The sequence below is a fragment of the Gossypium hirsutum genome, chromosome D13 (assembly GCF_007990345.1).
Source record: "Gossypium hirsutum isolate 1008001.06 chromosome D13, Gossypium_hirsutum_v2.1, whole genome shotgun sequence".
NCBI classification, from domain to species: domain Eukaryota; kingdom Viridiplantae; phylum Streptophyta; class Magnoliopsida; order Malvales; family Malvaceae; genus Gossypium; species Gossypium hirsutum.
Window position 1 is genome coordinate 52,857,000 of NC_053449.1, and position 9,450 is coordinate 52,866,449.

General features: G+C 33.4%; 2 long non-coding RNA genes across 2 annotated transcripts; one reads left to right on the plus strand and one right to left on the minus strand.

Moving 5' to 3' along the window:
- Window positions 1-2,700: 2,700 nt before the first annotated feature.
- LOC107918632 (uncharacterized) lies at window positions 2,701-8,477 on the minus strand. The gene is made up of 3 exons (XR_001690175.2): window positions 8,085-8,477; window positions 4,710-5,036; window positions 2,701-4,608 (listed from the first exon to the last, which is right to left on the minus strand). It is a non-coding gene; the product is annotated as an uncharacterized lncRNA (long non-coding RNA).
- On the plus strand, window positions 5,151-8,456 carry LOC107918633 (uncharacterized). The gene is made up of 3 exons (XR_005923018.1): window positions 5,151-7,216; window positions 7,507-7,624; window positions 8,001-8,456. It is a non-coding gene; the product is annotated as an uncharacterized lncRNA (long non-coding RNA).
- Window positions 8,478-9,450: the final 973 nt, after the last annotated feature.

Consider the following 9,450-nt stretch of genomic DNA (forward strand, 5'->3'; position numbering starts at 1 on the left):
ATACGAGTGTAGTCCCACAGCTCTGACACATAATCCTTAACTAGACTGTCTCCATTTTCCAATTGCACTTTCTCTGACCATATACGGACAATGGCATTGTCTTCCACTTTATCAAGAAATTCGTTTGCCATGACAATTTTCTAATTTAGCAATTGAACTTGAATCGACACTCCTTGAAATATGCAATGACATGCAAGACATTAACAAAACACAAACAAGTCAGTATAACACATCAACAATTCAAAGCAAGTATAAAAATAAGCACCTATCCAGGTAATCACTAGAGGTTGGAATAATTCTAACTAAGTTGGGCTTCTAAGTCGGCTATATGGGGCTTGGTCTAGTCGAGGTACCCGAATCAGCAGATTCCTCAGTCTTCACCCATTATAGGCTCATACAGACCGAGTTCGATTCAGGGGAATACATTTCCCTATGGCTGCACGGAGATGAAGATCTCACGAAGACATAGGTACGGATGTATCCCGAAAGTGATCCACTATCCTGCACGGAGGTGAAAACCTCACGAAGGAGTAGCTTCTCACTTCCACTTAAAAAGAGGTAAGACTAAATAGTCTTTATGCAAAATGATGCCAAGATATAAAACGATAGTCATACAAACAAATGCAAAGAAAGGATCGTAATTTTTCAAATTAAATTTTTAATTTTCGACGATAAGACAGAAAACAATCAATTTTCGACTTGACTCTCTTGGTTTCCCCAGTGGAGTTGTCAAGCTGTCGAAACCATTTTTTATATAAAAAAGGTCGACTTTAAGATAAAAATGGGAGTCGCCACCGATTTTTGTTGAGGTGTGATCGGATCACCTTGAAAACATAATTTTTTTCGTTTACGAATTTTGAGAAAATAAGTTCAGAAGTCGGTTACGCACGAGGAAGAGTTAGCACCCTCGTAACGCCCAAAATTGGTACCGAATTGATTGTTTAATGTCTTAGGGTCGAAATTTTGAAAAGATTTTAAAATATGATCCCATGAAATGAAAACCTAAATAATCGAATTGGATAATAAGACTTACCCACTTTAAAGAAATAAATCGTCACACTCAGTGAGTTAGAGTGCAACAATTCAATCTTCGAAGTTAGATTCGTCTTTTTAATTTTTAAAAATTCATATGTTTTGAGAAGTATATTTGGTTATTTGGGTCAATCGAGAAATCAAAACCCAGTAAGTTAGGGTTCAATTTCTTAAAATTCTTAAACACCAAATATTGCCTTTATTCTAAAATCAAGATAACAAAATGTCATATCCAGTAAGTTAGGATCCAACTTCTTAAAATCTTAAATGCTTTATTTTAAAATTGTATGGTCTAAATAAAACGGATACTTTATGATACAAATTCATTGAGAAGAATTGAAGCCCAGTAAATTAGGGCACAATTCTCCTGAGAATTATTAAACACCAAGCCCCCTTTTTTAGGAATTTTGAAATAAAACGATTGTAATGTCTTAATGAAATGTAATTCTTACAAACTATATAATTGAATAACAATATACAAAGTAAATGATGAATGGCAAACTAATTCTACAATTTGGAGCACACAAACATATAATGCATTAACATTTATAATCAAATAAACTAATAATCAATCTTACAAATAACAAAATGAGAATAATTAATACAAAAATAATTTAATCACAAGTAAACCAACCAAAATAATCTAAATGAATAAAAATTTTAAAACATAAAATAAAATTTTATAAGTTACAAATTATAATAAATTTTATACACACATATATATGTATATTAAAATGATGATAAAAATAATGAATAAATAAAAATTACTTCATTTGAAAGAATTTGAAGGCAAAATTAAATGCATAAACATTTTTAAAATCAAGAACCATGACCAACAAATTTTAAATCCAATCTTAAACAAAATTAAAATAAAATAAATAGAAAATACAATAGACTTAAAATATTAATATATAATGCATTTAAAACACAAAATACAAACTAAAATAATAATTTACTACGTTCTAAACCATAATAAATTTAAACACTATTGAAAATAAATATAGTATTAAGTTTTAAGATGAAAATATGATTAATTTGTGTTTAAAATATTATTGAATTTAAAAAAAAACCTAATTCGTACTAAAATGAAATCCATTTCGACTTTGAAGGACTCAATCAGTAATTAAACACAAACATCATAACAATCCAAGTCAATCACAGAAACGACGTCATTTAAATTCAGATCTAAATGAATACAGAATTAAACTCAAGGTATAAATTACAAAAAAAAGAAACAAAATTATAAATTTTTTAAACACGGAGGGGCTTGTTGAATAAATAAACCCAAACGATCCATAATGCGCGGATCCTTCCCGGGTCGGGTCACTGTTCGGATCGGGTATTCAAAACGAAGCCATTTCAGAGCCATTGCATTGACTCGAAACGGCCGCGTTTCATCTTCGTATTTAAAGACCAAAACCCTAAAAGACTTTCATTTCTGAAAACCTAAAGAGAACAGATACTCTCTGCACCGTTTTGCGCACTAAGGGCGCTCAAGCGTTCACCGATCCAAGCCTGGTCTCCGATGACGACGGAGAAGGCCCGAATCTCGCCACCAGGTAACTTCTATCCCTTTTTTATTGATGTTTCTTCCTTTAACAAACACTCAGTAGTGTACAAAAATAAAAAAAATGAAGAGAAAAGGAAGTAAAAAAAACAATCTGCGAATGCCCAAAGAAAAAGAATCATCAAATCACCTTTTAGTATTTCGATCTTAGTATTCTGAATGCGTAATAAAAATACAATGCCTTTGCCCTTTGTTTTATAAGCCGAAAGTAAAAAGAAAAAGCGAAAAATAAAAATACAATCGTTTTTCTTTTCTCTGCTGTGTTGTTTTCGTCTTCTTTGCAGGTACAGAGGCCAGCTAGCGTACGGAGGTGGTGGACGTGGCGCAATGTGCGTGGGTGTGGCACGTACGAAGGTGGACGAAGGCACACACGCGCGTTATGATTGGGCTAGGGGTATTGGACTTTGCGGGTTTGGGTTTTGGTTGGGTCTTTCGGGTTAGTGTTTAGGCATTTGGGCCACTGTACTGGGTCTGGATGTAAATGGTCAATGGACTATTAGATTTTTAATTAAAAAAATTATTATTATTATTTAATTTGGGCCGGGTAAATTTGGGTTATTACAAGTATCATAGGAAAGGATGCCGCTACGTTTTGCATCAAGGTTCTTAATAGAGAAATTCTGATTCTGTAGATGAATTTTACTCAGATTATTTTAATTCCTAAAACAACGGATACAAATGTTATGACTTCCTTTTAGCCAATTAGCTTATGCTCCGTGTTGTACAAGATTATCTTTAAAGTTATCACAAACAGATTGAAAGTGGAATTGGATGTTTGTATCTATGAGTCTCAAGGTACTTTTGTGCTAGGTCGTCTGATTTTAGATGATTTTATTGTGCCTACAAGTTGATGCATGCGTTAAAAAGAAAGAGGATTGGAAAGAAGGGATTGTTCGCTTTAAAACTTGATACGAGTAAAGCTTACGATCGGGTTGAGTGGGGTTTTATTCGAGGCATGATGCTCAATATGGGATTCGAAGCTAAATGAGTAGATCTTGTAATGCATTGTGTATCATCAGTTTCTTACTCTGTCAAGGTTAACAATGACTTTAGTGAAACATTTTCACCAAGTAGAGGTTTGTGTCAAGGAGATCCTTTGACTCCCTACTTGTTCCTAACCTGTACAGAGGGTTTCTCGGCATTATTGAAACTTTCCAAACAGGATGGAACAATGGCGGGTACTAAGTTCTGTCGTAGAAGTCCCTCAGTTACTTACATTTTCTTTGCAGACAATAGTATCGTTTTTGGTGAGGCCACGGAGAGAGGGGGAGGTTATTAAGGAGATTTTAGGAAAATATGAATGTGTCTTTGAACAACAGGTGAATTTTGACAAATCAGTGGTTTTTTCAGTTCGAATACTAATGAGAATATGTGTAGTCGGTTTGTTGACTTAATAGGGGTACGTCGGGATTTCAATATGGAATGCTATTTAGGCCTCCCAACATTGGTGTGAAGGAAGAAGAAGGAAGCTTTTAGTCAATTGTGTGATAGAATGAGATCGAAGGTCAATAACTGGAGCGCTCACTTCTTTTCTCAATGTGAGAAATAAGTATTTATTAAAACGGTTCTTCAGTCTCTTCTTATAAACTTTATGACGTGTTTCCTATTGCCTAAAACACTTTGTAATGCTTTGGAACAGATTATAGGTAGATTCTAGTGGCAAAAAAGTGGTCATCGTAATGAGATGCATTGGTGTAAATGGCCAGATCATAGCAAGCATAAGGATGTTGAGGGAATGGGCTTCCGTGATCTTTGCAAATTTAATATTGCCTTGCTAGCTAAGCAAGGATGGCGTTTTCTAACTATACCATATTCGTTAGTAGCGCGTATCTTTAAAGAAAAATACTTCCCAACGACTACATTTTTAAAGGTACAATTAGAGGCTTACCCATCTTACGTTTAGCAAAACATTTTTGCGGCTAGAAAGATGCTGGAAGATGGAGTCGACTGGAGAGTAGGCTCCGGATCCGAAATCTCAGTTTGGATAGACCGATGGCTTCTAAAATAGGCTGGAGGAAAAATTCACAACATTGTTATTACAGACTCGGTTGATAAGGTTTCTAATTTGACCTCACTAAACCCAAAAAAGATAGAACGAGGAGGTTCTTACCAATGTTTTCTCAATGGAAGATGCTATAGCAATCAGATGCGTGCCAATCTCTCAATTGGTGGAAGATGATAGACTCATATGGGCTTACGATAAAACTGGCGAGTATACCATTCAGAGTGGGTACAGGACTCTTATAGGTCAACATATTACAGACAGTAATATTACTAATACAATAGAAATATACAAGAAAATTTGGCAACAGAAAATCCACTCCAAAATAAGGATTACATCCTGGCGTATTCTACATAATTATAGCGCATTCACCAATATATCCAAGGTGCGGGTTGTGTCCAGAGTCTACAATACATCTGCTGCTATGGTGTGGTCCTACACAGGAAGTTTGGAAAAAAATTAACTTCATTTGGCCAACAGATAATAGATGGGACAATATCTGGATCTAGTTTGAAGATATTTTTCTAAGGAATGATGGACATACTTGTAGTAGAATTCTAATAACTTTGTGGTCCATTTGGCACACTCGAACTCAATTTGTAATGGAGGGAAAAGATCAACCATTTTTGGAAATCTGTTCTAAAATTGAAAGCTTGCTTAAGGAATTATATGTAATTAACCAGAAATTACTTGCGAAGCAAGACCAAATGATCTCTCGATGGCTACCTCCAAAAGGGCAGAACGTCAAGGTTAATTTTGATGCGACGTTTAAGCTAGACAAACATCTTTCGTGCTCTGGGTTTGTTATTAGAAACTAATTTGGGCTATGTTGAAACCTTTTTTTTTTGAAAAAGGGTCCACTTTTATTTTAAAAAAAAAACAAAAATGGAATTCGCCACTAGTCCTTTTTTGAGGAGGTGTGATTGAGCCGCCTCGTAAAATGATTATTTTTAATAAACAATTTGATTTATTAAAACAACGATTTTGGTATACGAAATTCAGAAAGACGGGTTCGAGAGTCTGTTACATACAAGGAATGATTAGCACCCTCGTAACGTCCAAAATTGGTACCTAGTTGATTAATTAATGTCTTAGTGTCGAGAATTGAGAATTTAAAAAGATTTTAAAAATACGATTCTTTGTTAAAACATTATTTAATTGAAAATTTTTCGAGAAAAGGGCATATTTCACGTTAATAGAGAAAAACAATTATGTCCCGTAAGTTAGGACACAATGTCTTAAATTCCCGATATGCGAATAAACGCCAAAAAAATTATTTTAAAAGATGTTCGACTATCTCAATTTTAGAAGAAAATCATATTCCGTAAGTTAGAACACGACCTTTCCTTAATTCTCGGGATTATTAAAAGAATTAAAAACGTTTGTTTATTTAGATTTATCGAGAAAGTCGAGACCCCGTAAGTTAGGAAACGACCTTTCGAATCTCAAAATACGAAATATCGCTTATTTAAAAGAAAATCTTTTTGTGTATCTAATTAAAATTGCAATACGAATTAAAAAGGGTAACAAAATAATGTAAAATGGTAATACAGGTGAAGCATTAAAATAATAAAATAAAAAGGAATAGAATACTATGATGACAATGTTGATAATTAAATTGCAATAACAAAATAAATGAAGTAACTTAAAATAAAATAAAATGGGAAAAAATATGCATGAAAGGAAGTTAACATAACTTGAAAATATAATAATTAAGAAATAATGAAGCAACAAATAAGGAAAATTAAAACTTCAACAATAATAAAACACACAATTTTAAAAAAAAATAAGAATAATCTATTTAATCTATTTTTAATGTAAAAAGGATGAGGAAATAAGACTAAATAAATAAATACATAAAAGTACATAATGAAATAAATATAGAAAAAAGGTTGAGAGAGTCGAAATTGAGTGGCCCAGGGTAAAATTGTAATTTGGGAAGTACTTTAAGGCGGATTTTAAAAATAACAGAAAGATAGGGCCAATTGAGGGACTAAAATGAAGCACACGCAAAAGTGCGTGGATTAAAATGGGAATATTCCCGTGCCATTTAAACAGCGCCGTTCTTTAGGATTAAAATGAAAAAACAATAAAATCACAGGCTAAATTTAAAGAAATAAAAGAACTGAATTGCAAACTAGCTAAAAAAGCAGAAAGACCATAATCATAAATAACCTATTCATCCAAAATGCTCGGATCCTCAAAGTGGGTTGGGTCGACGCGCGGATCTTAAGGGTAAAACGACATAGTTTTAAGGCTATTATGGCCAGCCCTAAAAGACGTCGTTTAATGGGCTTATAAAACTCAGATTTTTTTAAATTTTCATTATCCTCCTCCCTTTTCAAAAAAAAAAAAAAACAAAGGATTCTCTCTCAACCTCCCTTCTCCTCTCCAAGCGCCAGTCATAGAGCGCCATCGTCCATCCACCGTACCGCCGCTGTGGCCGGTGGCCGACGACGAACAGAATGGGCTTTTTAGCCCCGCTTTCAAAGATTGGAAGGCCAAGCTTTCTCAACCCCAAAAGATCGAAAGAAAAGGTCCATCCCCCTCCCTTTTAGATCTGATTTTAACAACGAAAAAGAGACCTCCGACGACGAGACCGTGGGATGATTCCGGTGAGGCTTTCCTTCTTTTTATCTTTTTTACTTTTCTTATTATTCATAAGTAAAAAAAATGAAATAAAAAATAAAAATAGAATAAAACAATAATTTAAAACGAAAGTAGAAGTAAAAAATCACCTCTGAAGTTTTGTTTTCTTTTTCTCTTTTTTTTTTCTAATGTGTGTAAAAAATTTACAAAGATGAAGTTCGGGTTTTTATTGCCGGATTAAACAACTCTTTGTTTCTATTTTTTTGTTTGTTTCTGCTTGGTTCTTCTGCTGTTTTGCATTGATTTCTCTTTGCAGGTGTCAAAGGCGTGCGACGCGCGTGGAGGTGGCTAGCGTGCGGTGGCCAGGAGCTGGCCTAAAGGCGGCGGCCAGGAGCGGACCTAGGTGCAGCGCACCTAGGGTTAGGAGAATTAAGGTTTTTCTGATAATGTTGGGTTTAAGCTATTGGGCTAGGCTAGTTGGGCTTAAGTCTATTTAATTTTATTTAGGCTGAGGTCTGTAATGGTTTGGGTTTTAATTTTTATTTGGGTTGTCTGATTTGGGTTTCAAGTTTTTTATTATTTATTTGGTTCTGTTTGGGTATTATTGGGCCCGGACAAAAATGGGCCATTACATGCTGGTAATGGGACGTGGGGTGCAGATGAATAGTTATGTTGCAGACGTTTTTTTTCTGCGGAAGCCATTGCTTGCATCCAAGCACTTCAGTTTGGATAGATCTGAAATTGGTGTGCTTATAGAAGAAATCTTATCTTTAGATCTAACTTTTCACTTTATTTCATTTTGACATGCAGATAGATCAGTAAACACTGTAGCCCACAAGTTAGCAACAACGGGGTTTACAAAGGGAAACACTATGTTCTAGGTTGAAGAGGTACCTGAAGACATACTGGAGGTGGTGCATCGTGATATGGCCCTTTAGTTTCTTCCACCATGATCCATTACATCAATCTTTTCTGCTTCATATCAGGGAATGATGAACTCAACTTTACCATTGGATCGCCTTGTTGGTTTGAGGGCCCATTTTGCTTTCTCACATGAGAACTGGTATCGTCATCTTTGGTTTCGCCGAGGCTCATTGTACTTTTTTGCTTTTTTGTTTTGTGTTTTGTTTCAGTCAGTTTCATATTTGCTGTTTGTTTTATTGCTTGTTTTGAGTACAACTGTGTGAAGGGTTCCAGAGTGTGAAGGGGACAGGGACACGTGGTTGGTTGATGTTTTTGTTAATTAAAAAAATTACCCACATCTTCTTTTTTGTGCAACATGGTCTAACGTGCAATACATGTCCATTTCATGAAACTAACTTCCCTAATTGGTTAAGTATTGAATTGTCCATTTCATGAAACTAACTTCCCTAATTGGTTAAGTATTAATAGAATAGAGTAAAAAGATTTTGAGTTAATTAAATTATTGAGTCTTATTTTATCATCTTAATTTAATTTAGTAAAATTTCAAATCGATTCGAGTGAAATAAAATTCGAGTGAAGTGAAATTATTCGAGTTAAATTAAAAAAATTAAATATGTCAAATTAAAATCTTTTAACAATATACTTAGTTTTATGTTATAACACATAAATTTAAAATTATATGTATTTAAAAAAATTTTCAAAGTAAAATAATAATAAATTACTTTAGTGTGTTATCATTAATTAACTTATTTAGGAAATGAATGGAGCGTGGGATGAAAGGAAAATTGTTGTTTTCCAAGGGATAATGATGGTGCACTTCTATCTGTTGGAGTTCCCCGAAGGTCTTTCACGTGATTTTAATTAATGGATGTGGGCTTATTTTTGCTTTTATTATTTCAAGCAGTTTTATGTATTTATTTTCAAACTATTTCCTTTTTATAATAATTACCCCAGTTGGAATTGATTAAAAAAATTTCAAAATTATTATTTTAAAAAAATTTTAATTTTTTAGATTTTTTATTATTTTTTAAAAATAAAAATTTTGGAATTTTTTTATAAATATTTTAAATTTTAAAAGTTATTTTGTAATTTTTGTTGAAAGATAAACTAATTTGTTCATTTTCAAACTTGACTGGGACCAAAAGAGTATTTACACTAATCTGTTATTCGAATTATTCAAATTGTAAAATTTAACTTGATTCAAACTCGAAATTGAATTACTTATCTGAATTGACTCGAATAACTCGATTCAATTAACTCGAAATTAGAATTTTTTTTGATTTTTTTAGTTGAATTGAGTTTGACTCACTCCTACCCTCAAAGTTTACTAGCATCA